Source organism: Polyodon spathula, chromosome 1, assembly GCF_017654505.1.
Source record: "Polyodon spathula isolate WHYD16114869_AA chromosome 1, ASM1765450v1, whole genome shotgun sequence".
Taxonomy (NCBI): domain Eukaryota; kingdom Metazoa; phylum Chordata; class Actinopteri; order Acipenseriformes; family Polyodontidae; genus Polyodon; species Polyodon spathula.
In genome coordinates this window covers 45,481,289-45,508,287 of record NC_054534.1, presented here as the reverse complement: position 1 = coordinate 45,508,287, position 26,999 = coordinate 45,481,289, and the positions used below count along the sequence as shown (strand labels likewise).

Here is a 26,999-nt window from a genome sequence, read left to right as displayed (position 1 = left end):
TATAATAATATTATTATTATATATATATATATATCTATATATATTATATACAAAGACGTAACTTACGAAGTTAATAAAACTTCCTATACTTTCACTACTTCCAAGTATAAAAATTTCTTTATAGTCTTAGTAAACGTTTATAGCGATTCCCGTTTATTTATTCAATATATTTACAGTCCGTATGAAACATTGGGAGCAGAGTCTGCATGGGTCTCCCGTGAAGACGTTGTGATACCAATTTTCTCTTTGCCTTAAGTGGATTTATATTTTTTTTTTTCAGATTAATAGAGAAGAAATTCTATATAAATACATCAATCAATAATAGCTCTAGCATATTTTACATCAAGATCAATTTTGTTAGAGATTTGTAAGTGATACGATGGCTGAACAAGTAGGGCCAAAGCAGCTATAAATAAATAAATAAATAAATAAAAAAAAAAATCAGCAGAGGTGATATAGGAAGTTAACTCGTATGTGTGGGTCGTCAAATTTTTGTTTCGACAAATTCTATGAAATCCCTATGAATAAATTCTTTACAAAAATAGATTTAAAAAAAAAAACAAAACAAAAAACTGCTGGTACATTGTACGTTATGACTTTTAGTATCGAAAGCACTCACATATTATGGATAATTTAGTGCTACAGTGGCAAATAGGTTTCAAAGAAAGTAAAAATGTGACAAACAACTGTACAATCCAGAGGGCAATGCACTGATTCAGAGTTTATGCTATGGAATCACAGACAGAGCCTTCTTTTTAGAGAAGATATGTTGTACAGAGCTATTAGCCAACTTCCATTTTTTAATTTGTTTTTGTGGTTTAGAAATTAACATTTCAAAGACAGTCATTCTGCTTGTTGTATTGTTTCTCAAATTGTTTTCACGACAATAGTAAAATGATCAATTTTTTTTTATTATTAGTTTTTTTTTTTTTTACACATGTATGTATACCTTTGTAACAATGTGCACCCAACCCGAGTTAATTCATACCCTCACACAGACGACAGGTAATGTGGGCATTGATGTCCCACAACTTGATTTTCCTGGTCAGCATCTCGGGATTCTACAAAACACAAAAATCAGAACATTTAGCAGCAATCCACATACATTTTAAAAGGTACAACATACAAAGGTGGTAATAATGTACCCTCAAACATTGGGGGTATTTAGCTGTAACTGAACCAAAGAAAAACATGTAAAACAATCCTCCTCCAACACATGTGCTAATACATAGAATTGTGGAAATAAACAACTTTATAGCTTTGAATTCCTGATAAAGAGTACACTTTTTCAATATCTCTACTGTTTCGGTACCAAGTTTATCCTATAGCTTCCCTGCCCATCTCCATATCACCCGACTGCTTGACTGCTCTGTGAATAGCACCACAGGCAAATACTAGTCAATTCAGACACTTTGGGGTCAAGTGGTAGAGAAGTTTTGGGATAACCTGAATCTGCCATGGTCTTGTCCAGTTCATCAGCTAAAACATCACAAGTGGATGTATAAAGTACACTTCAGTTACCATAGGTCTTGCATTTCTCACGTAAAAGTGAGTCGTTAACCCGGGGATTTTTATTTATTTATTTTTTTAATACTGAGCCTTGTTACTACATTTAGGGAAATAATCGTAAGATTATCTCTTTAGACCCCCATGTAGAACAAAAAATACGTTATATCTGAAGGTATGTTGGAGAGTAATCCGTCCTCAACATTTTGAACCAAGAGGAAATAATTACATCAAGCCCATTGTATGTTGTACAAATCTGTCTCAATTGTCTGCATATAAATGAATGAAAAAAATAGTAGAACTGTTTTTTCTTTCTTTTTTGTATTAATAAACATCACCTGGGCATTACAAAATGCATTCAAAATGAACAATACAATTCAGCAGTTTTACTAATGTTCTTGTTTTTATAGGTACTCTAAAGCTGATATGATATTCTATTTATTTTGTTACATTTGCGGATCTGATGCTTACCCATTATGAATATGAATTGTTATTTCAGGTTGAAAGCTTGTCAGACAGATAGTTTGATAGATCTTTCAAAAAGCGACATGTTACAACATGGTTAAAAAAAAAGTGTTCAATAGATTCTTCAGATCAGCTGCAAAAACTGCACTGAGGGGGTATGGGGCGAAGTCTTTGCCCAGATTTAACTTAAATCTTGTACTTTCACAGATTTAAACAAAAAATGTCTAAATGTGTAATTTTAGATATCATTTTTAGATCTGAAAATATTTAGCAAAGTTTCGGCAATTTAAATCCAGGACGTGAAATAAATCAGAGGAAAAAAGTTGTCCAGTTGTTTTTTTTTTTTTTTTTACCACTTGGCGAGTCTCTAAAGACCTGTACGATTTAGATTTAACCTGTACGTTAAAAAGTCTGGACAGGCATATTAATAGTACTTTTTATAATATTTTGATGAAATCAACAACAATCTTTAGTTTATATGTTAAAATGACAAGTTGACTGCTAATTCTGGATGCCAAAGCTTCAGAATATTTAGAGATCTTACATTTAATACAGGTTTTCAGATTTATAAATCTCTTAAATAAATGTATAAATGTGCATTTTCAGATACAATTTATAAATCTGAAAATATTTAGCAAAGTTTCAACATTTAAATCCAGCATTTGAAATAAAGCTGAGAAAAAGAGCTCCAGTTTTTAAATCTTTGTTTTACACTTGGCGAGCAGATTTAACTAAATCCAGAGTTGACATGAAAATAGTTTCTGCCTATTTGAGCTTACGTAAGCATTGTTTGCATGGAGGAGGCATTCTTCCGTCCCTGTCGAAGCAGTGCATCATGGGAATCCAAAGAATTTTGTTAGCGACTTACTCCCAGCCTTCTCTTTTTAAAACCATTGCATGTTTAAACACAATTGATCTAGATTTATTTAGAGACAAACCTCCTTAAAAATGACCAAAAACGGCAACAACATGCAGATTTGAATGGGCGCTTCCCTGCTTTCTTAAGTGGAAGTTGTTTAGGCATGTGCGAGCAAGCGCAGTGCGCTGAGTACCACTTTTTAATGCGTACCTGAAAATAACACTACATCAGTAAGAAAGTAAAGTTACTTTCGCCTCTGACTACAGCATCTACTTTGACTTCAGTTCGGGTAAAATCTGCCAATCTGATTTTGACATTGCCTTAACTATATACATATTGTAAGATAGCAGGGAGGGGGTCGGGATTCCTCCCTGCTAAAACCATGTGAAAATGCACTGTGGGTGAATTGGGCTAAGGGTTTTGTAATTGTGTTAATTGTTTTTATTGTTTAGTTAAATCCCCTGCACCTGGTGCTAATTGTAAATTGGAGCCAGGTACAGGGTATTTAAGAGAGGCAGCCAGACTGCTAGAGGCTGCTGAGTGAAGAGCCCGACTGCGTGTGTGTCCAGTCGTATTGAAGAGAGTGCTGAGTGAAGCCCGTGTGAGTTTGTTTTGGTGTGTATCAGGTAAACGGCTTAGCCGTCCTGAGTGTTAGTTAGGTTCCCGGTGGTGTTTAGTCAGAGATCTAAAGGAGAGCTAGGTGTTTATTTCTGTTTGTTTAATTTTTGTTTGTGTTCATTTGTGTTTATTAAAAAGTGCGCAGAATAGCGCTGAAAAATCAATTTTTCGTGTCCTGGGGCTATTTTAAAGGGGCAACGAACAGTGCGAGTTGTGAAGGATCTTTTACAACACACACACACACACACACAGTGCCTTGCAAAAATATTCAGACCCCTGACCAATTCTCTCATATTACCGAATTACAAATGGTACATTGAAATTTCGTTCTGTTTGATTTTATTTTTAAACACTGAAACTCTGAATCAATTATTGTAAGGTGACATTGGTTTTATGTTGGGAAATATTTTTAGGAAAAATAAAAAACTGAAATATCTTGCTTGCAGAAGTATTCAACCCCTGTGCTGTGGAAGCTCCTAGTTTGCACCAATGAAAGAAATTGCCATAACGAGGACACAATTACGTTACCATTGACCAAAGAGCATTCTACAGAAGTTGGAGATAAAGTAATACAAATGCATAGATTAGGGAAAGGGTACAAAATAATATCCAAGTGTTTGGATATCCCAGTGAGCACAGTTGGATCAATAATCAGTTAGTGGAAGCTGCATCACACCACCCAGGCACTGCCAAGAAAAGGCCGTCCCTCAAAACTCAGCGCTTAAACAAGAAGGAGACTTGTGAGAGAAGCCACAGAGAGGCCAACAGTCACTTTGAAGGATTTACAGAGTTCAGTGGCTGGGAGTGGAGTAGTGGTGCACCAGTCAACCATATTGAGAGCTCTGCTTAACACTGGCCTGCATGGGAGGGTGGCAAGAAAAAAGCTGTTACTCAAAAAGTACCACCTGAAAGCACGTCTGGATTTTGCCAGAAAGCACGAGAGTGACCCAGCTGCGATATGGGAAAAGGTTTTGTGGTCCGATGAGACCAAGATAGAGCTTTTTGGCCAAAACTCAAAGCGCTATGTGTGGCGCAAACCTAACACTGCACATGCCTCAAGACACACCATCCCTACAGTGAAGTATGGTGGTGGCAGCATCATGCTGTGGGGATGCTTCTCATCAGCAGGGACTAGGCATCGTTACAATTGAAGGAAGAATGGATGGAGCAAAATACAGGAAAATACTGCAAGAGAATCTGCTTCAGTCCGCTAAAAAACTGAAGCTTGGGAGGAAATTCACCTTTCAGCAGGACAATGATCCCAAGCACAAGGCCAAAGCAACTTGGAGTGGCTCAAGAACAAAAAGGTGAATGTCCTACAGTGGCCCAGTCAAAGTCCTGATCTCAATACCATTGAGAATCTATGGCAGTATTTGAAAATTGCGGTCCACAAGCGTCGTCCAACCAACCTGAACAACCTGGAGCAAATCTGCCAAGAAGAATGGGCCAAAATCACTCTGACACTGTGTGCAAAGCTGGTACATACTTACCACAAAAGACTTAAAGCTGTTATTGCAGCAAAAGGTGGCTCTACCAAATATTAATGTGTGGGGGTTGAATACTTATGCAAGCAAGATATTTCAGTTTTTTATTTTTCTTAAAAATATTTTCCAACATAAAACCAATGTCACCTTACAATAATTGATTTTGAGTTTAAGTGTTTTAAAATAAAATATTGAACAGAATGAAATTTCAATGTACCATTTGTAATTCAGTAATATGAGAGAATTGGTCAGGGGTCTGAATACTTTTGCAAGGCACTGTGTGTGTGTGTGTGTGTGTGTGTGTGTGTGTGTATATATATATATATATATATATATATTATAATATATATATATATATATATATATATATATATACATGTGTGTGTGTTGTGTGTTCTTAAATAATACATTTAATATTATTTGTTTTGCAAAACAGAAACGTTATGTTTCACTTTCATTGCATTTGCACTTTTATTAAGTCTGTAATACAATGAAGCATTTACAAGATTGTGCTTCAGTTCATTTGATTTCAGATAATGTATTTTATCTCTTCTCTTACACAAAAACATATTCTATTTATGTATTTCTTCTTTGAGTAGGTTCATAATGGAATAAAAAAAAAAGCAGTTCACACAGTCAGATGATTTCTAGGTTGACGCTGCACATCATATTGTTAATGTGTTTTTCCTGCATCCATAATAAATTATTTTCATTTTGGTAAATTAAGTGGTATTAAGTTATTCTGTCGTTCCTTTTTTTTTTGCTATCAATCAGTCCTTCTGTCATATCAGTCTGATATATCTGTTGCATGGTCAGGTGTGTCAAAAATGTGTGTTCCCGTGCCTTTAACACTATGAAGACCGGAAATATACTTTATACCTAAAAAGAGCCCCACAAGTTTTCTGACGGCTTATTCAAAACACTGTAAAATAGTGCTAACGAAAGGAGACCAGTCGGATGTAAATTTATATTATATAATATTATATATATTATATAGATATTATATATAATATATATATATATATATATAATATATAGATTTTAAATTTAAACATTTATTTTGCAAATGAAAACAAGAAAATGTAAATAAAGCATCTCAACAGACATCGGTTTACAACACACTGTACATATTTATAAAACTGAGGTGATAGCAATACATTTTTTACTTTTCAACAGCAATCAGTTTATTATCAGATGAGCAAAAGCAACTGAACAACGTAGATAAATAAACTCAGAAAAAACATTTTACAGAAACACACAGCACAAGAAGTTTTCTTTTTTTTTTTTTGACAAAAGGGTATTTCTTTACCTTGAGTCTATGGCTGTTCACAATCAACACAGATAATGCGCTTCTCCACGGCACCTTTCTGCACAGGGCACAAATGAAGTTTTATTTTATTGCACTTTTCAACCTAGCATTGGCTTCTCTTGTGGCTCTCACCGGCGTTGCCAGCTTCAGCGGTGGGTACACGCTTGACAGTCTCCCTCTGTTCCAAATGCTTCTTGCGAAGTTCCTGTGCTAACTGTAAAATATATTCTCTCCTTGGTAAATTCTCCTCTGTGCATTCTGTGTAAAGTACCCAGCAGTTGATAGCTGCTAGGTCCAATACATTTTAACACACCTGAACAGGCCACCGTCGGGAGCCAGCTTTCATGGAATACTTCCGTGCCATCTGATCCAAAACATCAACTCCATATTTTGTTGTGTAGTAAAATTCCACGGTCTCTGGTATTTATTTTCACTAGTCCCGATGCTAATCGACTGACCAAAACAGAGCAGCTGCCAAGCAGGCGCCAGACTTCAAAAGACTGATTGAAAACAATAAACTGTCAGTCATTCACTCAAGAAGAGATTAGATACTAATCTGATTACAGCTAAACACACTGTGGACTGGTAAATAAAAATAATAAAGTAGAATATCGTTCTGTATAATCACAATACAATTGTTTTCTGTGTGGTTGTCAATGTGTCTGCTCTCTGGGCTTTTAGGTATAATGTAATGTATCTCCTTTATTTCTGCACTCCCGCATTTCATGCTTTGTGAGAATATTTAACACATACAGACAGAAAGGTACATGAAGGGGCAGCCCCATATGTGTTACACGACTGGAGAAAATTACATTTTAAAACCAAAAACTGCCAAAGTGACCGCCGCGGGGTTTCTAGTGTTAAAGTGCTCCCACTCCCCTTATCCATGTTACTATGAATGCTAATACCGGCTCATCACCCCTTCCTCCCTTGCAAAAGACTGTATTATGCCATTGAAAATCTGCAATTCCATATAACAAAAAGCAATGCTATGACATAGATTCATACTACAGCACAATTGGTAGTCACTCTGTTATGCACCTGTGTGTCAATCAGGGGTGGGCACCACCAAGTTGCGCGACGGACACTTAACAAAATTACCGGACTCAGTGATGGACATGGGGGGTGTATAGCAAACAGCAGAACACAGTCCGATTTAAAGCACATTCTCCCATATATATAGAGGAGCTAAGCACACGAATATCAACGAAGAGCAGCACAATTGTATATAGCTACAGTAGTTATCTAGGCATAATAATAATAATAATAATAATAATAATAATAATAATAATAATAGATTCCACTCACTTAGTGTTTGTGAATGTACTTTGCCGCCGCAGCTACATTGAAGTCCTTTGTGCTTGTTGTTGCAGTTGCAGTACGTAGACATGCATCAACACGACAGTTCTCAAGGCGATTCCTTGTGGATGTTTTAATTGAGTTAATGTGGCTGTAGCCTCATTCGCAGCAACAGGTGTCAGGGATCAGTGTCAGTAAAAGAAGTGACAGCCTTGCTAGTTCACTGTATTCATCCTCACTACTTGACTTAAACAAAATACACCATAATTTGAAAACGTCACTGCCACAGCAGCCTGAGTTGAAAAGTGTCTTCACAGCCTCATCCTCACAGTACAATGTATATTGCATTTCAACTTTGCTGGAGTTAATGTGCTTTATAAATCTTGCAGCAAGTTTTTGAATTTCTGAGACTGGTGGCTTTTGGTTGCAGGGGTCCAAATAAAGCATGCATTTCACCAGCTCTTTTTCAGGAAAACTGGACTTGAATGCCTGTTCAAGGTTTTTTGCATATTCAATGAACGTTGCTTTTACCTTAGCAATCTCCGTTTCTGGCAAGTAGTGCTGCTCCTCACACTCCCTCAGTATCTCTGTAACCTTGGCACTAGGGATAGACAGGTGGCTTGGAGTTATGAAAGATTCCCGTGTAGAATCCTCATTTGAATGCTCTTTAAACGGCTTCAAAATTACCTTGCAGTATTTCTCCAGAGAACAGTATGCGTTGTATAGATTGGAGTTCTCTTTCTGCAGCACTAGATTCATTGATGCGAGAAGTGACAAAACCCAATTCAAGAAACATAGAAAACTTAGAATTAATTTAGGAGATTGTAGCATGTCATGGATATTCTGGCAACTTGTTCTATAACTCTGTGACCCATTCCCAAATCTCTCAAAGTATTGCACTAGAGAATCCCACAGTAACACAAACCTCTCAAAGCTGGCAGCCAGACTTAACCAGCTAATTTTTGTGTAGTTAACCAGGTTTGAGTATTCCTCTTCATTCGGCTAACAGATCTGTCAACTCCTTTTTTTCTTGCAGCCCCACTGAAATGTCTGTGTCACTTTGATCGTGTCTTCCACAAAGTCAAGTATGACTGATTCAGCGTCATTAGCCATTAAAACTTGTCGATAAGTCATAAAGTGCTGGACAAATAAATCGCCATAGCGATCTTTTAATCGCCTTGAAACACTTTTACATTGGGCAAGCATTACAGATGCCCCGTCCGATGTAAATCCCACAATTTTCTCTACATGGTACTTGTTTCGGTCATTTTCCAAACAACCAATTTTGATTTTGTGCATTACAACACGTGGTTATTTCAATTAAGCTCAAAAACTCGGAGCGAATTTCACCTGCAAAACAATGATAAATTATTATTTGACTCTTGTCACTGTGGTCAGTGCTCTCGTCGCACATTAAGTTTACAAACGGTGCATCTACTGCTGCTTGAACAGTTTCACTGTAAAGATAGCCACCTAAATCCTCTCTGTTTCTTGACACAATTTTTGCACTGCAATGCAGTCTTTGAAAAGGAGCAGAGTTTGGGAAAATTTTTTCAGCCATTTCTTTGAAAACGACGCCTGCTGTAAATGGCTGCCAGCTTTGAGAGGTTTGTGTTACTGCAGGATTCTCTAGTGCAAGGCAAAGATCATTCTGTGCATCTTTGAGATTGCGGTTAACAAAGTTGGTCATTGACTACCTGGTTTCCTCTGTTGGCTTTGGCCTCCTTGATGAATCTATCCTTCTCTACACTCAACATGATTGAAGTCTTAGATATTTTTTTGCACCACTTTTCAGCATGGTCGCGAGCTACTGTTGACTTGAGTTGTTTCATTACTTGGCCACATTTTGCGCACTCCATCAAATAATCTGTGGGTCTTTTAAAAATGAAATATTTTGGGTTGAACAATGTTTTTTTCAATGTTGAGAAAAAGAAAATAGTGCACAGCGTGAACGTAACTAACGCTTAATCAGATTGTATAACAAGGCTTCAGAAGGCGGTTCAGTGTCATCAAGATTCTGCAGTAACCATAGTTACGGTAGAATATTGTCATTGTCAGTTTACGGGGAGAAGCAGAAGCCAAATCTAGCCTGTTCACATCGCAATTGCAATATGTACATAAATAAATCATGTCTTTTTTCAACAGAGATTGTAAATCATACTTTTTTTTAAATAAATTACCACGGACCTCAAACTTTTTACCATGGACACTGGTGTCCGTGTACGGACACCTTGCCGATCCCTGCTCACAATTTACCATACATATACACTTCCTCTCATGTTGCCCTGCATGCAGTTCCACACCCCCACCCAACAAACTGACGCACATCAAACATCTTGATGCCACACTAGACATTGATCAGGGCAGTAGAATTCATAGAGGTACAGTGTGATGTTGGTGCCACTATTATACATCCGTCTCCTACTCCTGCATAAGCAGTGCCCAGATATACATGACCCCCGAACACACTGGCAGGGCAGTAGACCTCATACACCTAGTGGACCTTGATGACGGGTGTCTCTTGTGCTATCTGGAGAGAGTTGTATGTTGTTCATCTTAACTAACAATGGCTGTCTGTGGTTGTTTGTGTTGTCTTATCTCTTCCACTGCTTGTAAGGGGTGGGAGGGAATGCAGAGTTAGGATTAAAAACCCTAACATCACATTTCCCTACTTTTGTCATTTTAATATCAACCCTAACTGATGCATTAACAAAGTTTTTTGGAAAGAATATCCTTCCTTTTTGAGAATACATTGATAGCAAGAAAGTCTGTATATTTTATTATAGAGCACAACAAATAAAAGTTACTATATTTGTTAACTTGATAAAAAACACATCACAGTTGTATATATGTTAAAACACTGACGCAGGTTTATATATAGTCAAATTTTGACTTCCGTGACGGTTAAATGAGTGTGACGCATATATGATTATTTCATTTTGGCCCGTTCCAATCCCTTGTGTTTTTCAGGGAACACAAAAAAGAGACAATGTCAAAAATACATTAGGCTTCCATTTAGATTCACTATAGTTGGTTTTGTTGGTACACCACTATATTTTCAACAGAAGTATTTTAAATTTAGAACGATACGATTCTGAAAATATCACTTGTCAAAAAAAGATGACTGTGGACACGTGGACTGCAATACAGTAAATACTTTAAAATCTGGTAGCATTATGTAAAATACCCCATACGACCCAACTGCAAAATTAAATCAAAATGTTACCCATGCACAGAAGTTCGTAAAACGTAAAAGGCAATGTAATTTATCAAAAGATTAAACAAAACACCAGTTTCCAGAATTAAAACAGTATCCAAAGTCAGTATTCAAAATTGCAGAATATAGTGCTTGGTAAGGGCCTAATGTCACAGTTCACTTGCAATTGAAAATGAACAAAAGCAACTAAAGATCACATTTTAAAAAATGCATTACAGTATCGCAAATGGTTTAATGATTAATGGTTGCACATTACAATAGCTGGTCTCGTCCGCTGTTTTTTGCTGCATTTTTGTCAGGTGAAACTGGAGGAAGGGTGTAACTGCACAATAAAGACAGCCTGATTTGCACATGCAAGAAAAAAAAAAAAGTGGTCTGTGATGGATAATAAAATAAAGTATATCAGAAAACTGGTGACGGAGTCAGAAATTGCGTGTGATGGGTAAGTGCATCTATTTGTATATATATATATATATATACACACACACACACACACACACACACACACACACACACACACACACACACACACACACACACAGTGCTACATCCTCACACAAGTCTATACCCCCTTTCAAAATTTTCATCATTTGTTGCCTTATAGCCTGCAATTAAAATACATTAAAATAGTTTTTTTTTCATTTTCATCTATACATCCTACCCCACAACTTACTTAATAAAAGGCTGAAATAGCTTGGTTGGGTAAGAATACCAACCCTACTGTGAAGCATGGTGGTGGCAGCATCATGTTATGGGGATGTTTTTCATCGGCAGGGACTGGGGCACTTGTCAGGATAGAAGGGAAAATGAATGGAGCAAAGTACAGAGGAGTCCTTGAGGAAAACCTACTGCCATCTGCAAGAAAGCTGAAACTTGGACAGAAGTTAACCTTTCAGCATGACAACAACCCAAAACACACAGCCAAAGCTACACTGGAGTGACTGAGGAACAAAAAGGTAAATGTCCTTTAGTAGCCCAGTCAGAGACCCGACCTAAATTCAACTGAAAATTTGTGGCATGCCTTGAAGATTGCTGTCAACCAATACTCCCCAAGGAACGTGACAGAGCTTGAACAGTTTTGTAAATAAGAATGGTCAAATATTGCCAAATCTAGGTGTACAAAGTTGGTAGAGACCTATCCCAACAGACACACAGCTGTAATTGCTGCCAAAGTGATTCCACCAAGTATTAACTCAGAGGGGTCACACTTATCCAATTATGATCTTTCAGTTTTGTATTTTTAATATATAATTTTTATATAACTTTTGTTCCCTTAACAGTGATCAGTGGAAAAAATACTCATTTAAATGAATGAAAATCTGAGGCACTAATATATACAGATATAGCAGCTGGCTCTTTAAAATATTATATAATATATATATATATATATATATATATATATATATATATATATATATATATATATATATATATATATATATATATATATGAATGAAAAGAAATATGAGTTCTGGTTGGAAATCTCACTCCCTACCTGTGAGGGCGCTAATTAGCAAAAGGGGGAGTTAAAATCAATTATTGTAAGGTGATACTGGTTTTATGTTGGGAAATATTTTTAAGAAAAATATAAAACTGAAATATCTTGCTTGCATAAGTATTCAACCCCCACACATTAATATTTGGTACAGCCACCTTTCGCTGCAATAATAGCTTTAAGTCTTTTGGAGTAAGTATGTACCAGCTTTGCACACAGTGTAGGAATGATTTTGGCCCATTCTTCTTGTCAGATTTGCTCCAGGTTGTTCAGGTTGGTTGGACGACGCTTGTGGACCGCAATTTTCAAATAGTGCCACAGATTCTCAATGGGATTGAGATTAGGACTGTGACTGGGCCACTGTAGGACATTCACCTTTTTGTTCTTGAGCCACTCCAATGTTGCTGAAAGGTGAATTTCCTCCCAAGCTTCAGTTTTTTAGTGGACTGAAGCAGATTCTCTTGCAGTATTTTCCTGTATTGTGCTCCATCCACTCTTCCTTCAATTGTAACAAGATGCCAGGTCCCTGCTGATGAGAAGCATCCCCACAGCATGATGCTGCCACCACCATACTTCACTTTAGGGATGGTGTGTCTTGAGGCATGGGCAGTGCTAGGTTTGTGCCACACATAGCGCTTTGAGTTTTGGCCAGAAAGCTCTATCTTGGTCATATCTGACCACAAAACCTTTTCCCACATCACAGTTGGATCACTCTCATGCTTTCTGGCAAACTCCAGATGCTCTTCAGATGTTACTTTCTTGCCACCCTCCCATACAGGCCAGTGTTATGCAGAGCTCTTGATATGGTTGACTGGTGCACCATTACTCCACTCCCAGCCACTGAACTCTGTAACTCCTTCAAAGTGATTGTTGGCCTCTCTGTGGCTTCTCTCACAAGTTGTTTGAACATTGAGTTTTGAGGGACAGCCTTTTCTTGGCAGTGTCTGGGTGGTGTGATGCAGCTTCCACTTCCTGTTCATTGATCCAACTGTGCTCACTGGGATATCCAAACACTTGGATATTATTTTGTATATTTGTATTACTTTATCTCTAACTTCTGTAGAATGCTCTTTGGTCTACATTTTCCTCAGATTCACAGCCTTCAAGGGCCTCCTATTTTCTGTTCTGAATGCCCCTTTGTCTAATCTCCATTTGTGACCCCTGGTCCTTTTTTTTTTTCAGGTTGAAAAAGTCCCTTGGGTCAGCATTGTCAATACCTTTTAGAATTTTTAATGCTTGAATCAGGTCGCCGCGTAGTCTTCTTTGTTCAAGACTGAATAGATTCAATTATTTTAGCCTGACTGCATATGACATGCTTTTTAAACCCGGAATAATTCTGGTCGCTCTTTTTTGCACTATTTCTAGAGCAGCAATATCCTTTTTGTAGCGAGCTGACCAGAACTGAGCACAATATTCAAGATGAGGTCTTACTAATGCATTGTACAGTTTTAGCATTACTTCCCTTGATTTAAATTCAACACTTTTCACAATATATCCCAGCATCTTGTTGGCCTTTTTTTATAGCTTCCCAACATTGCCTAGATGAAAACATTTGAGTCAACATACACTCTTTTTCATACAATCTTCAATTTCAGTATCTCCCATATTGTATTTATAATGGACACTTGTATTGCCTGTGTGCAGTACCTTACACTTTTCTCTATTAAAAATGTCATTTGCCATGTGTCTGCCCAGTTCTGAATCTTGTCTAGATCATTTTGAACGGCCTTTGCTGCTGCAACAGTGTTTGCCACTCCTCCTATTTTTATGTCGTCTGCAAGTTTAACAAGTTTGCTTACTATACCAGAATCTAAATCATTAATGTAGATTAGAAATAGCAGAGGACCTAATGCTGATCCCTGTGGTACACTGTTGGTTACCACACTCCATTCTGAGTTTTTTCCTCTAATCAGTACTTTCTGTTTTCTACATGTTAACCACTCCCGAATCCATCTGCATGCATTTCATTGAATCCCTACTGCGTTCAGTTTGAGAATTAATCTTTTATGCAGGACTTTGTCAAGAGCTTTATTGAAATCTCAAAAAAAACATGTCATATGCTTTGCAATTATGTGGTTGCCACGCCACTACAGTACTGTACTATATTGTGTAGTGTAGTGTATTGTAGGGTAGTATTAGGAAAGCTTTAAAATCATTTTTTCATGAGAAAATATTATTTTTTTGCACTGACAAAAAAAAGATTGCAGAAAAGAATTGTCCCAAATCCAATTCTGCTTTCACACTCGCTAAATAAGATTGCTATAAAATAAAAAATAACTGAAATAAAGTTAACACACATATATATATAGATATATATATATATATATATATATATATATATATATATATATATATATATATATATATATATTTTTTATAATTTTTTTATTTTTTTAAAGACACATGGCAAACCATCTGATGTCCAAACGAGTGCACCTACCACTGTTGCGTCTATCTATCTGTAGCCCAGCTGCTGGCTTATAACAGCTGGGAAAAAAAATATATCCAAACCATCTTGGCGCAAGGAGAGAAAATTGCAAAAAGTAACTTTTTTTTCCATTTTTTGTGCGTCTCACTACTGTTTACAAGAGATCTACCCCAGGGGACAGTGCATACCGAATTTGAGGCGAATCCGTCAAAACGACTCAAAAGTAAATGCAAGGTCGACGTTTTTTGAAACACTTTACAAAAACTTCATGTGGGTGGCTGGCCCCACACACACACAAGGCACAAAGAAACTTTTTTTTTTTTATGATGGCTAGGCATTCCTTCTCGATTACACCATACCCAGTCTCTGAGTCTCTCACGCAAGCGGCTTCCTGCTAATGTTCAATACCAAATGCTCCACGCCTACTACCTCCTAGGAAAGATCCATCCCTAGTCCTATGTCAGAGGTGTCAGTCTGCAGGATAAAATGTATGAATCAGGCTCAATTTACATACACATTCATTTATTTCAATTTTAGTGCCAATTTGAAAAACCTGTCCTGTCTTGAATGTGCACAGTATGCCTCTTTACACTATAGAAATGTTCCTTTTTAATTAGGGGGTATGAATTTTTGAAAAAAAAAAAGCAGATAAATATGAATAATGCAGGAGGCTGTCCTTCTACAGCTGGCAAGAAGGGTTTAAGTCCACAAGGTTTGTTTCTCTCCCTTTATATATCAAGCAGAAATCATGAAATTAGAATACCATGATTTTTTCAATATTCTTAAGAAATAAGAATACATTTCAAATTATTTGTATTTCATTCCGAAAAAAATATTTGCCATGCACAGTGCTGTGCAGTGATTATGTCATGTGACTACAGAATATGCAAGTGGGAAATTAAAAAAATACTACACAAAATGGATGTCTCTAAAAATGTGTCTGCAGCAGATCGCGTAAAGCAGTATCCAGTAGGAGTTTTACACAGCGATGGCGGTAAGCTCTTCTGTATGTCCTGCAGCGTTACTGTAGATCAGTGTTTCTCAACAGGTGGGCCGCGGGCAGACCAGGAAAGCGAAACCGAAAGTCACAGCACACTCAAATACATTCTGAATTTTTTGTTTGTTATTATTATGCTGAAAAGAATTACAATAGACACAAAGCACAGAGAATTGTACTGAATAGTACTACATTCTGGAATGTACATGTGCAAAACGTCATTCAGTAAAATGGCTCGCGATAGTATGAGAAAAAAAAAGGGTCTACATGCTACGCACAACAATACAAGATAAAAGGCTATGAAAATATATCAGTAGATGCAACTTCTTTTGAAGAGAAAGGTTAGTGATGGTGGAGAGAGTTCTGGAGTAGCCGGAAAGTCGAAGCGAGTAGTGAGAAAGTACAATTCCAACTACATTAAGTTTGGTTGTACAACAACGAGTGATCCAGAGCTAAGGCCCCAGTGTGTTGAATGTGGTGAGGTGTTGTCCAGTGAAGCACTAAAGCATTCAAAGCTGGAAAGATATTTGCAAACTAAAACACCCTGGATGCGTCAGAAAAGTCAAAAGAATACTTTGAAAGGAAGCCAGATTAGCTAAAAAGTCAACAGATGTCTATAAGTTTGCTCGCAATACATTTTAAAAAAAGCCCTGAAAGTGTCTTACCTTGTTGCTACCCATATCGCCCACTGTAAAAAAAAAAAAATAAAAAACCGACAGAATTGGAGAAGAGCTTATTTTGCCAAGTGCTCTGGACATTTGTCGTGAAATACTGGGTGACGCAGCAGAAAAACATTTTTTAGAGCATTCCCCTTTCAAATAACACTGTCACTCAAAGAATAGTAGTGATGACATTGAAAGTCAATTTTTGGAAAGGACAAAGAAAAGCCAATTTTTCGCAATACAGCTGGATGAATCTACAGATGTTTTCAATGCAGCTTTACTGCTCATCTTTGTTAGGTATTGCTGGAATGGTCACCTGCATTAAGACACACTTTTCTGTGATGAGCTGCCTACAAGAACAACAGCGGATGAGTGTTTCCATTGCCTTAATTTTATTGTTGCAAAGGGATTGGACTGGAAAAATTGTGTTGGAGTATGTACTGATGGGGCTGCATCCATAATGGGAAAACACTGTGGTGTGGTGATACAAATTAAAAGAAAAAGCGCCAAAAGCAAAATGGATGCATTGTTTTATTAAAGAGAGAGAGAGCCTGGCAACCAAAACAATGTCACCAGAACTGAATGAAGTAATGAAGATCGTAGTGAAAACTGAACTACATAAAAAATAATGCCCTGAATTCCAGGTGCTTTGCAGCGGTGTGCGAGAGAATGGAGGCTGATCATGTGCAATTAATATTTCATTGTGAAGTCAGGGGGCTTTCCAGAGGGAAGGTGCTGAACCGCTTGTTTGAAATGAAGGAGGTGGTTCATACAGTTCTTGAAGAGGAAAAATGCCCCAAGGCAGTGCATTATAATGACTACGTTTTTAGCAAAGCTTGCATACTTGTCGGACATATTTGACAATGTAAACCAACTGAATCTGTCCATTCAAGGAAGAAACAGCAGTGTGTTCTTGGTGGTTGACAAAATTGAGGGATTTAAGAAGCAGCTCACTCATTGGAACAAAAAAGTTAGAGGGGCGATTTGAAATGTTTCCACTCTCGAGTGAGCTGTTGAAAGAATATCCCCACATTGACATCTCCAAAGTAATACGTCAGCATTTAACTCAACTGTCAGAGAAATTTTCAGGATTATTTCTCAGAAGATCCCCAGAATGGCAGCCTTTGGTTTTTGGACCCATTCTCAGCAGATCCTGTTGCTTCTGATGTTGCCTTCTCAACAGCCTTGGAAATCCAGCTGATGGAACTATCAGCTGACAGCAGCATAAAACTCTAGTTTTCAAAAGCTGACCTTGCTGCTTTTTGGATTTCAGTGAGAAGTGAATACCCAGCACTACCAGAGAGGGCAATCAAATTTCTTTTGCCGTTCATCACCAGTTACCTGTGCGAGTCAGGATTTTCAACTGTGACTGTCACAAAGACTAAATTTAGAAATAAGCTCCGTACAACTTTAAATACCACGCTAAGAGTCAGCCTGACTCCAGTTGCCCCAAGACTGGATCACATAATTGACCAGAAGCAAGCACAAGTGTTTCACTAACTGCTGGTAAGTAGCTATAAAAATATATATATTTTAGTTATTGTGAGGATTTACAAAATAACTTATTACAGCAATTTGATTTAGTGCAAAATAATAGGCAACACATCAATATAAAGGGTGCCTTCTAATTAAAAATAAAATATTAATAGAGAAATCAGAGTTTTAATGTATTTATGCCTGGTGGGGGTGCTAACGAGGCTCTAATCAAATGTGTGGGCCTTGAGGTGGAAAAGGTTGAGAAACGCTGCTCTAAACCACTGTGAATAAATATTTCGTTTTTGTTTAGCAGCTCAAAGGTTTACAGAAGCCCTGAACTGAGGATGGATGTGGATTTCAACTCTGATATTAGGGTGGCTGAAGCAGCGGTCTGGCAATTCTGTCTATGGAGAGTGCACTGTGCTGCTCACAAACTTTGCTGTTTTCAACTTATATAATTGAATACTAAAATCAGCACAATCTTTCTGCATTTTTAGAGGTAGAAATGCCCTGGTAAACATAAATAATAATCACAATACTCATACTTTGATGTTTTTTGTTTTATTTATTCGGTGCGGCTGCATTTTAGTAAAAGAAATAGCGGCTAGTTGAATTTGTTTTTGGTGTTTGAAATGGATGCAGTTCTTACTTGCAAAAGACAAATTAAGGAAGAAAACAAAAAAGAGACCAAACAAAAACAAAAGTTAAACCAAATCCCTTTGAATAATTTTTATGTTGGCTTTAGCTGCAGTTTTATCGAGAGGTTTTTGATAGTGTAAACATTTTAAATGGTACACAATTATTCTGAGATGGGAAGTAAATGGTAGTGACAAACATTTACATTATTTATAAATTTTGGACTATTCTGGATTATTTATAAATTTTCCAAATAGATTCCTAAATACTGTATTTTAATTCTGTGCATGCAAAGGCATTTAATTAAAAGTTTTAAGAATGAAGCTAAAACCAGCAGTTTGTCAGTCTCAAACGGTTGTGACAAATCATATATATTAAATAAAATGGGGAAAAAATAAATGTATTCAGGCTCCCAAGTGGCGCATGTGGTAAAAGGCGCTCCGTATGGAATGCTGGATGCGCCCTATAGCCTGGAGGCTGCTGGTTCGAGTCCAGGCTATTCCACTGCCAACCATGGACAGGGGGGAGGGCTTAGTTCGGCCAGGGTGTCCTTGGCTCACCGAGCACCAGCGACCCCTGTAGACTGGCCGGGCGCCTGCGGGCTTGCCTGTAAGCTGCGTGTCCTCTGACACTGTAGCTCTTTGAGTTGGCTGCACAGCGGGCCTGCAAAGTGAAAAGAAGCGCTCATCTGAAAGCACACGTTTCGGAGGACAGCGTGTTTTCCTCTTCGCCACTCCAAAGTCGCCGCGGAGGTGGTAGCAGTGAGCTGAGCCTAAGTGCAATTGGATATTTCAAATTGCGAGAAAAATCAATTAGCGACTACTAAATTAAAAAAAAAAAAAAGTTAAATAAATGTGTTAATCAGATTACTGTACCTTTTATTCAACTGTGGTACCATTCAGTAGAGCAAAAACTGTAAATCACTGCTTGAGCTTAGTTCAAACAATTATAGTTTGTCATAAGATCCTGAGAGTTTGAGTCTGAAATCCCATGTACACAGACAAAAGTGTCTGTTGTAAGTGAAGACAGTAGCAAGGACTATGTTTTACATGTGGAACATAAAAGTGGCAAAAAAAAGGAAAATAAAGCAAAACAAAGGAATATGAACCAGGAATGGACAGTAAAGTTATAGATCGTTCTGCCAAAACAGATGAAAACCTAAATATCATCACCAGAGATCGGTTTTTGATAAGTACTGTAAAGTGTAAGTGTGCTATATGCTTGTTCGAACAATGGTAACAAAATAAATGCAAAAGCTGAGTTTACTCCTAACGTCCATGTACTTGATGGAGATTTACTAAGTGATGATGTTCCTGAACCTGTCCAGAAGAAATGTGAAATAAAAATTAGGAGGATATTTATGTGCAAGTAAATATATAATTATGAAAATGATTTTAATGTATAATTTTATTACTTGTCTTTAACCATATGAAATGGCAAGTTGAAATCGCAAGCCCTTTTCTGCGTTATGTTTGAAATGTGTAATATTATAACTTACTAATTGTTGAAATGATTGTTGCGTAATCAAATGGTATTCACCTTTCTGTTGAATTGTTCAGACTGTGGTTTCACTGATGAATCAACAGTTTTCCGTCAATTCATAGCACAAACTATGGATTTGTTAAATCAACAATATATCTGCCCCGCACAAAAGAAAAGATCAAAGGTTGACGTTGCAGAAATGTTTTAAAACAAGCTACCCTTTATTATTTGTTTAAATGTATGTTAAAGAAAACCCCAACATCCATATAAATTCATATAGGGAGAGACCAAGGAGATCAGGCAATTGACATGAAAACGAAATCATCTGGTATACATATAGTTCACAAGGACACAAAGTAAAAAGATGCCTACCTGCACCGCAAAGAACTACAGTATCAGTGAGAGACAGATTACACAGGTATACAGAATGTACAAGACATAGCAAAGAAAATAGGAAGCTAACATGGTGGCGTCAAAAGCAGTTTAATTTATCAGCTTTTATCTCACTGACAAAAAGAGCAGTTATAGTTGATAACTAGGAATTCCATCTCTATGCAGTGTCGTTGCGACACATTACCAGTCACATCAACTGGTGGTAATAGTCCTGAAGTCAAAGCATTAACAAATGTTAATGCTTTTTTCTACTGTTAAATGTGTCCATCTGCACTGTTAAATTAAAGAGACGAGATGCTGGCATTTCTCATCATTTTCAGTTGATGAGATGCAGTCTACAAGCTGAAAAGCATCCCACGTGGTTCTGCAGAGGTTGTGATTTTCAGAATTGCAATATTTTGTGGAAAAGAAGGGGTAGTGATCTGACTACAATACAATTAAGTACTTGGAAGTCAGCCCCTATTTGAAAATATTAAAATATACATATTTAAAAATTGATAGATCTGAAGTAATCAGATGAGTAGTGTACACAAGACAGTAGTGTAATGATCACTTATATCCTAGCTCTGCACCTTTAAGGTTTGGGCTTTTGAGACTGACGCCTAACCGCACTTCCCAATGGCTGAGCTGGTCATGATGTATCAGTCTCCATGGATGGCCACTCAGGAGCTGTATCAGGGTTGAAACCCAGATTCTCCTGGGCCAGTAAGAGGCTACTAAGAGCACTTGGCCAGTCCTGCCTGATTTTCTTCAGGACACAGAGAGAGCAACATTAACGGTGGGAAGGCGTATTACAGGTGCCTCGTCCACTGCCATGCCAAGGCATCTATTCCCAGCAGCTCACCAACTCAGGGTGAAGTCTCCACTCTTGAGTTGCTGGGGACCCCTTGAAAAGGGGGTCGGTACTGGGTCAGTTTGGTACTGGTTCAGTGTACTTAACACCTTGTCAGTACTGGTTCGGAACCAGTTCAGTATGAGACAAATAAGCAGATCCAGCCTGAGCTATGCAGCCTGGAGGGACAGCACAGCCAGCCAACTTATGATGCTGGGTTTTGGGGAAGGAGCAACTCAAGCCACTAGTTTCATATGGTGCACAAGGCCACAGTGGGACATAACCCACAACAGGCTGTAGTGCACACAAATACGCAAAAATAGAAAAACTATAACAGCGATTCACTTACTATCACATAAAACATGGGTAAAATCACATAAAATGCTAAATATATACAGAAATAAGCAACAATTGTACTGCTCTGAACAAGGCACTCCATCAGTTCAGTCTTGAAAGGAAAAATGGCGCCGAGATCTGTGAGCACAGTCCTTTTAATCCCTCAAGGGCGAGGTCACGACTGCGTCACAGGCTGAACGGAGCAGCATTGGTATACAATATTCAGGTCTTTAGGAGGTAAACACCCATTTGGTAATGTTTAAATTTTGTACTTGAAATGGAAACACTAAAAGATCAGATATGTACAGCTGGGTGTACTATTTCTAATAGTACTCAAAACCAGAAGACCAGTCTATTTATTTAATGGATGGGCAACTGCCTAGCATATTTCTATTTTTCTTAATACATTTAAAAAAAAATTACGTACGGTGAAACTCTGATACAACGTACTGCCTTGGGTCCGTAAAAACAGTATGTTATAACCGAGGTATGTAATAAGCAGGTACATATCCGCACATATCCGCCAAATCAGCACAAAAATCACATATAAATATACAACGTATGTAGTATAAAGGTTTATTACAGACGAAACAATATAAAACAAATGTAAAACAATTAGTACTGTACATTACTATACACTATAACATTCTATATTTTAGTTATTTAACAAAGTAATTCTACGTTGCCTTGGATAAAGACGGTCAGCTAAACGAACTATAAAAAAAAAAAAAACATGAATGTACTGAATAATACTGTACTGTAATTAGTAAAATAAACAAAACAAAAAAAATACAGTACAGAAATAATAAACTACAGAAATAATAAAACTGATAATACAAATAATAATATACACGTCAATAAACATTACCATTCAAACTATCAGTTCAGGTACATTACCGTAATCAATGTCTGTACGCTTTTTTAAGAAGTCTTTAGGCTCTGGCCACATTAGCGTTTTAGAACCGAGTTAAGGGTTAAAAACCTACTTAAAAGTGCTTAAATCAATTTGCATCCACACTAAAACAGGGTTCATAACTGAGTTCAACAACTGAGTTTGAAACCTACTCAGGAGGTCTCGAACTCTGTTGTCAGCATAACTGGGTTAGATAAACCATCTTAAATGTAATCTGGAAGAGTACGTTGCCATAATCACCCTGGTTACATGAGATGAGAATAAAGAAAAGACAAGCAGGAATTAAAATACAGGAGGATTAGATTTATTCTTGTCATATTCCACTGGTACAGTCAGATATGCTAATGTACTGTAGTACACAAAACTTAAAATGTGTCCAAAACACTTAATTATCTTAGATCACATCACATATTAGCAAGTTAAAAAAAGGTCTTTATTTCGACTTTTAAATAAATTAAAAGGACGTCTTATCTGCCCAGGTTTTCCCTTTGTACAAATGCCCATCTCATTTATTAACTATGGCGTGGGAATTTTTCCACCATACGAATTATTCCCCTTTTGATTACTTCGGCACTTTCTCGTAGCTCCTCCGTTCTGCTCCCGTGTTCAATGAAAATAAACAACAACATTTACGAGGAGTAAAAAAGAAAGAACGTGTATACATTACAGTGGTTTCTGGGATACAGTCATCTAGTGAAGTGTTTTTTCAACAGCTGTGTTAAAATAACCCAGTAACCCCAGTTTCATTACAGCTATCTGGACGCTCTAGCAATGTTGGGCTAGGGTTCAGGTAAATCGTTGTTGGTTTTTTTTTTTTTTTTTTTGTTCTAATGTGGACAGAGCCTTAGACAACTGCCTCAGCGACTGCTGCTTTTTAGACTTGAGCTCTTTAACAACATAATTCTGGCTACTTTCATCCCTTTAATTTTCTCCAATGATGTACAGTTTGTCCTTTAGTGAAACTGACGACCGTTTATTGTTGGCCATGATAATACTGTATACTTTACACAGTGTGTATATATATGACTGTACCAACATTTTTTAAATGTGTTGAATACTGAATCATTTCTGGACTCCCAATAGCTACATTATTACAGCAGGTTGTCACATTTACCCCCATGTTAGTATTGCCTCCAAGTAAGTCTAGATTAGAAGCAGTCGCCCACTAGCTTCTGTTATAAATGGAAAACACTCCATACCCCAACACAAAGAATACCCTGAAGCCACTGAATGCTAATGAAACTCAATGAGTATAATTTGTTTTCCCATCACAGACACCAGTTTGTGTCAGGATGTTTTTGGTGATAATGCCTGACCCTCAAACAGTTCACTCAAAACAGCCACTCCGTGGCAGATTTCAGAGCTATAAATCAAAATGACAGACAGCTCTCACTGTAAGGGGCAAACAGCAGTTTATATTAGAAAGCATGAAGGCAAAACCTTTCAGGGTTGCAACTACTTGGGGTTATTTACTATTGAGCATCATGCCATACTGCAGGAATGAATAAGTCAGGATTTACACTAATGAACCCTTCTGCTTTACAACTGCAGCAAATTAACGCAAAACTCAGCCAAACCGCAATGCTGGGAAAAGTGGTCGTCCATCCACAACAAAGGGATGTGTCTACAAAGCTGCTTGAAAAGCTCACATCTTGTTACAGCATGATGACCAAAAAAAGAAAAACAGTTTAGCTAAACCAAGTTACAGCATCCACATACAAATGGTAAACATGTTGGTACATAAAAATAAATAAATAAATAAAACACCACTTATCAGGATCCTATTATACCACAAGAGCACAAACTATATATCAGTTTATTATATGGCACTGATAAACTGTTAAGTTTCTTTGGCATTATCATTTGAATTATGTCAATCAAAGCAGTGGTTACACTGTTATGTTTCAATTTGAGTTAATTAAAAAAAAAAAAAAAGTTAAATTCAAATTCATTACAGATGTGGCACTATACAGGTAGTAAACAGCATGGAGACCCTACAGATTTCAAACTTTAGACACATAGCAGATCATCTGAACCTTGTAAGCCATATGTACTCTTATCAAATTTTATGCCCTCTTTAATAAAGATGTGTACATAACAAACTTGCTACAGAATATACAGCTATGGCCAAAAGTGTTGCACCACCTAGAATTTTAGGACATTTATAATACTTTAAAAAAAAAAATAATAATTTTAAAAAACCCTAGAAAATGGTATCACAAAATTATACTGGTAGTACAGTATTTCATGTTAGATTTTGAAATGTCATATTTTTTAATTTTTTGTCATTAAGTTTATAGAAAACTACAAAGCGGTGTGTAATTCAACGTGTTAACGTAACATTATCCAGCAGGTTTCGTTCAACTTTACGAAGCATTTTTTTTTTTTTTAAATTCTACAGGGTTATGGAAAACTTTTGGCCATAGTTGTATTATGCATCTTATAATAATACACTTTCATACAAAATGCTTATTTTTTTTCAAATATAGAAGTCCTTCTCTACAATTAGGAGTTCGCCAGAGCACTTGTATTCAAGCTGAATTCAGTGCAGTACATCAGGGGGCAGTATTAATTTGGGCTAACTTTTTTTGTCTCTGTTTCTTATGATATTGCAGGCAAAATCATGGTTCAATGATAATATCAACATATTGTACAGAATTCACAATCTACACTTACAATGGAGGAGTCCACTAGATGGCAGTGTTCCTTTGGGAGACCTGAAGCCCTTTCCACAAATATACAGCTAATGAGTTCTGGATACAATGTTTAGATGATTCTCTAAACGAATATGGTTCACAAGGGGACAATGTTACAAGGCAATGGCTGCTGTATCTGTCCTGTACACAAATAACTATTACATCATTATTTTACTTAATTAGTTTCTGTATTGCTGCATTTTAAAGAAAGAGCTCATGCTAAATTTGCCATAAATAACTAAAATCAGTAGCCAACACTATATCACCTTTAGAATGTACTGGATATACAGGACTACTGCAAATCTTATCAATACTGGAACTCCCCTGCTGAGGCAATCCCTTTGGAACTAATGGTCACATGTTCGATTCCTGCCCAAGAACAACCTAGACACTCCATCTATCCTTCTACAAAAACAATGTGCTGTATGAGAAGTGGCTCTTCAGGTCATACAACAGCAATTATCTGCCTTAAAGAGTGCTAAATATGATAGCCCATATTCCTCATACTACTGCTTCAAGAAATGGAAGTGGGTAAACAGAGACAGGGATAGATGTAAAACTCCCATTGCATAGCAATTTGATCCACTCCTGGTTTCACTATGACTTTAAGATGACCTACCTGAGCCTATACACTGTGGCTAATCAAACCCATATTAAAACCTGGCATAGATAAAACTGCTAAGCAGTTTTATTTATACCTCAAGGATCGCCTCGCTCAATCAGGTTCCGGGTACAGTGTCATTATTCCACAGATACCTCTCTAAATTTAATGTCAAAATAAATTACAAGCAGTCTCTGCAATCCAATCCAAAATGTAACCTAAAAACACATTTAAAAAATGTATTTATAAACAAAAATATTTGTGTTTTATAAGAGTATTGATATATTCTGCAGTGGCCATTATCTGTAGATAACTGACCTTGTATTTATCTAGCAGATAATGACCATTAATGCAAGTTGAACATTAATGCTAAGAGACTGGACAAAGATTTACAGAATTGTAAAGATACTGTGTCCCACAATGAAATAAAATGTGTATACTAAAATACTCTAATATATTATAATATACTAATATATTCTATAGTTTACCCTTCTGTCCACTCTACTTTATTCAAAATCAGACCTTGATGGCTGTACAGTTTGTTTACACTACAGTTTCAGCTACATGCACACAAACAGCCCCCCTCCTTGCAGCCTTCATGCTATTACCTACTGCAGCTTAAATTTACTAATGTTATGTGCTAGCTTTACTGTAGCTCAAGGAAGAAAAAACAAGTACATATGAGGTGTGTTTACACTTAGATTTTTTATTTTTTTTTCCTTATTTTTGAGTGGGCCAAAAATGACAGAACAGCTGTAAAAATGAAACAGCCTAATATTAACGAACAATATGACTCCAACTATTTTCTTAGGCCTCAGATTGAAAGGGTGTCGAGACTTATGTAGCCATTTTACGTTACAAACAGATACAACCATTTCAAATCCAGTAACTCTACTAGCCTTAATGGGATCAATGAGGGTTATAAAACATAACTTATGGCAGTCTATAAGGTCAAATTCATAATATCACAAAAAAAATATATATATATATATATATATATATATATATATATATATATATATATATATATATATATATATATATATATAACGTGCATAACCACGTATTTCTAGTGAATCAAACCTTTACTTTTAAACAAAAAATGCACTGCAAGGTGCTACAGGAGCACCTGCCATGTTTACAAGAAACACATTATTTTGCCTTTGCTGTATCCTGTGTGGTCCCAGCATTTTGTTCAACATATTGCAGACTCAAGTAAATAAAAAGAAATTACAAGACGCAAAACCCAATTATTCTCTGTAGTTGTTGCAGGAGGAGCATTTATGTGGATACAC

General features: G+C 36.9%; 1 long non-coding RNA gene across 1 annotated transcript in view; it reads right to left on the bottom strand.

Moving 5' to 3' along the window:
• Positions 1 to 986: 986 nt before the first annotated feature.
• Positions 987 to 26,999, bottom strand: part of LOC121319278 — a 109,583-nt gene continuing 83,570 nt past the window's right edge. Inside the window, exon 3 of the long non-coding RNA XR_005950689.1 lies at positions 987 to 1,061. This is a non-coding gene — a long non-coding RNA (uncharacterized LOC121319278). The remainder of the gene's footprint in view (positions 1,062 to 26,999) is intronic.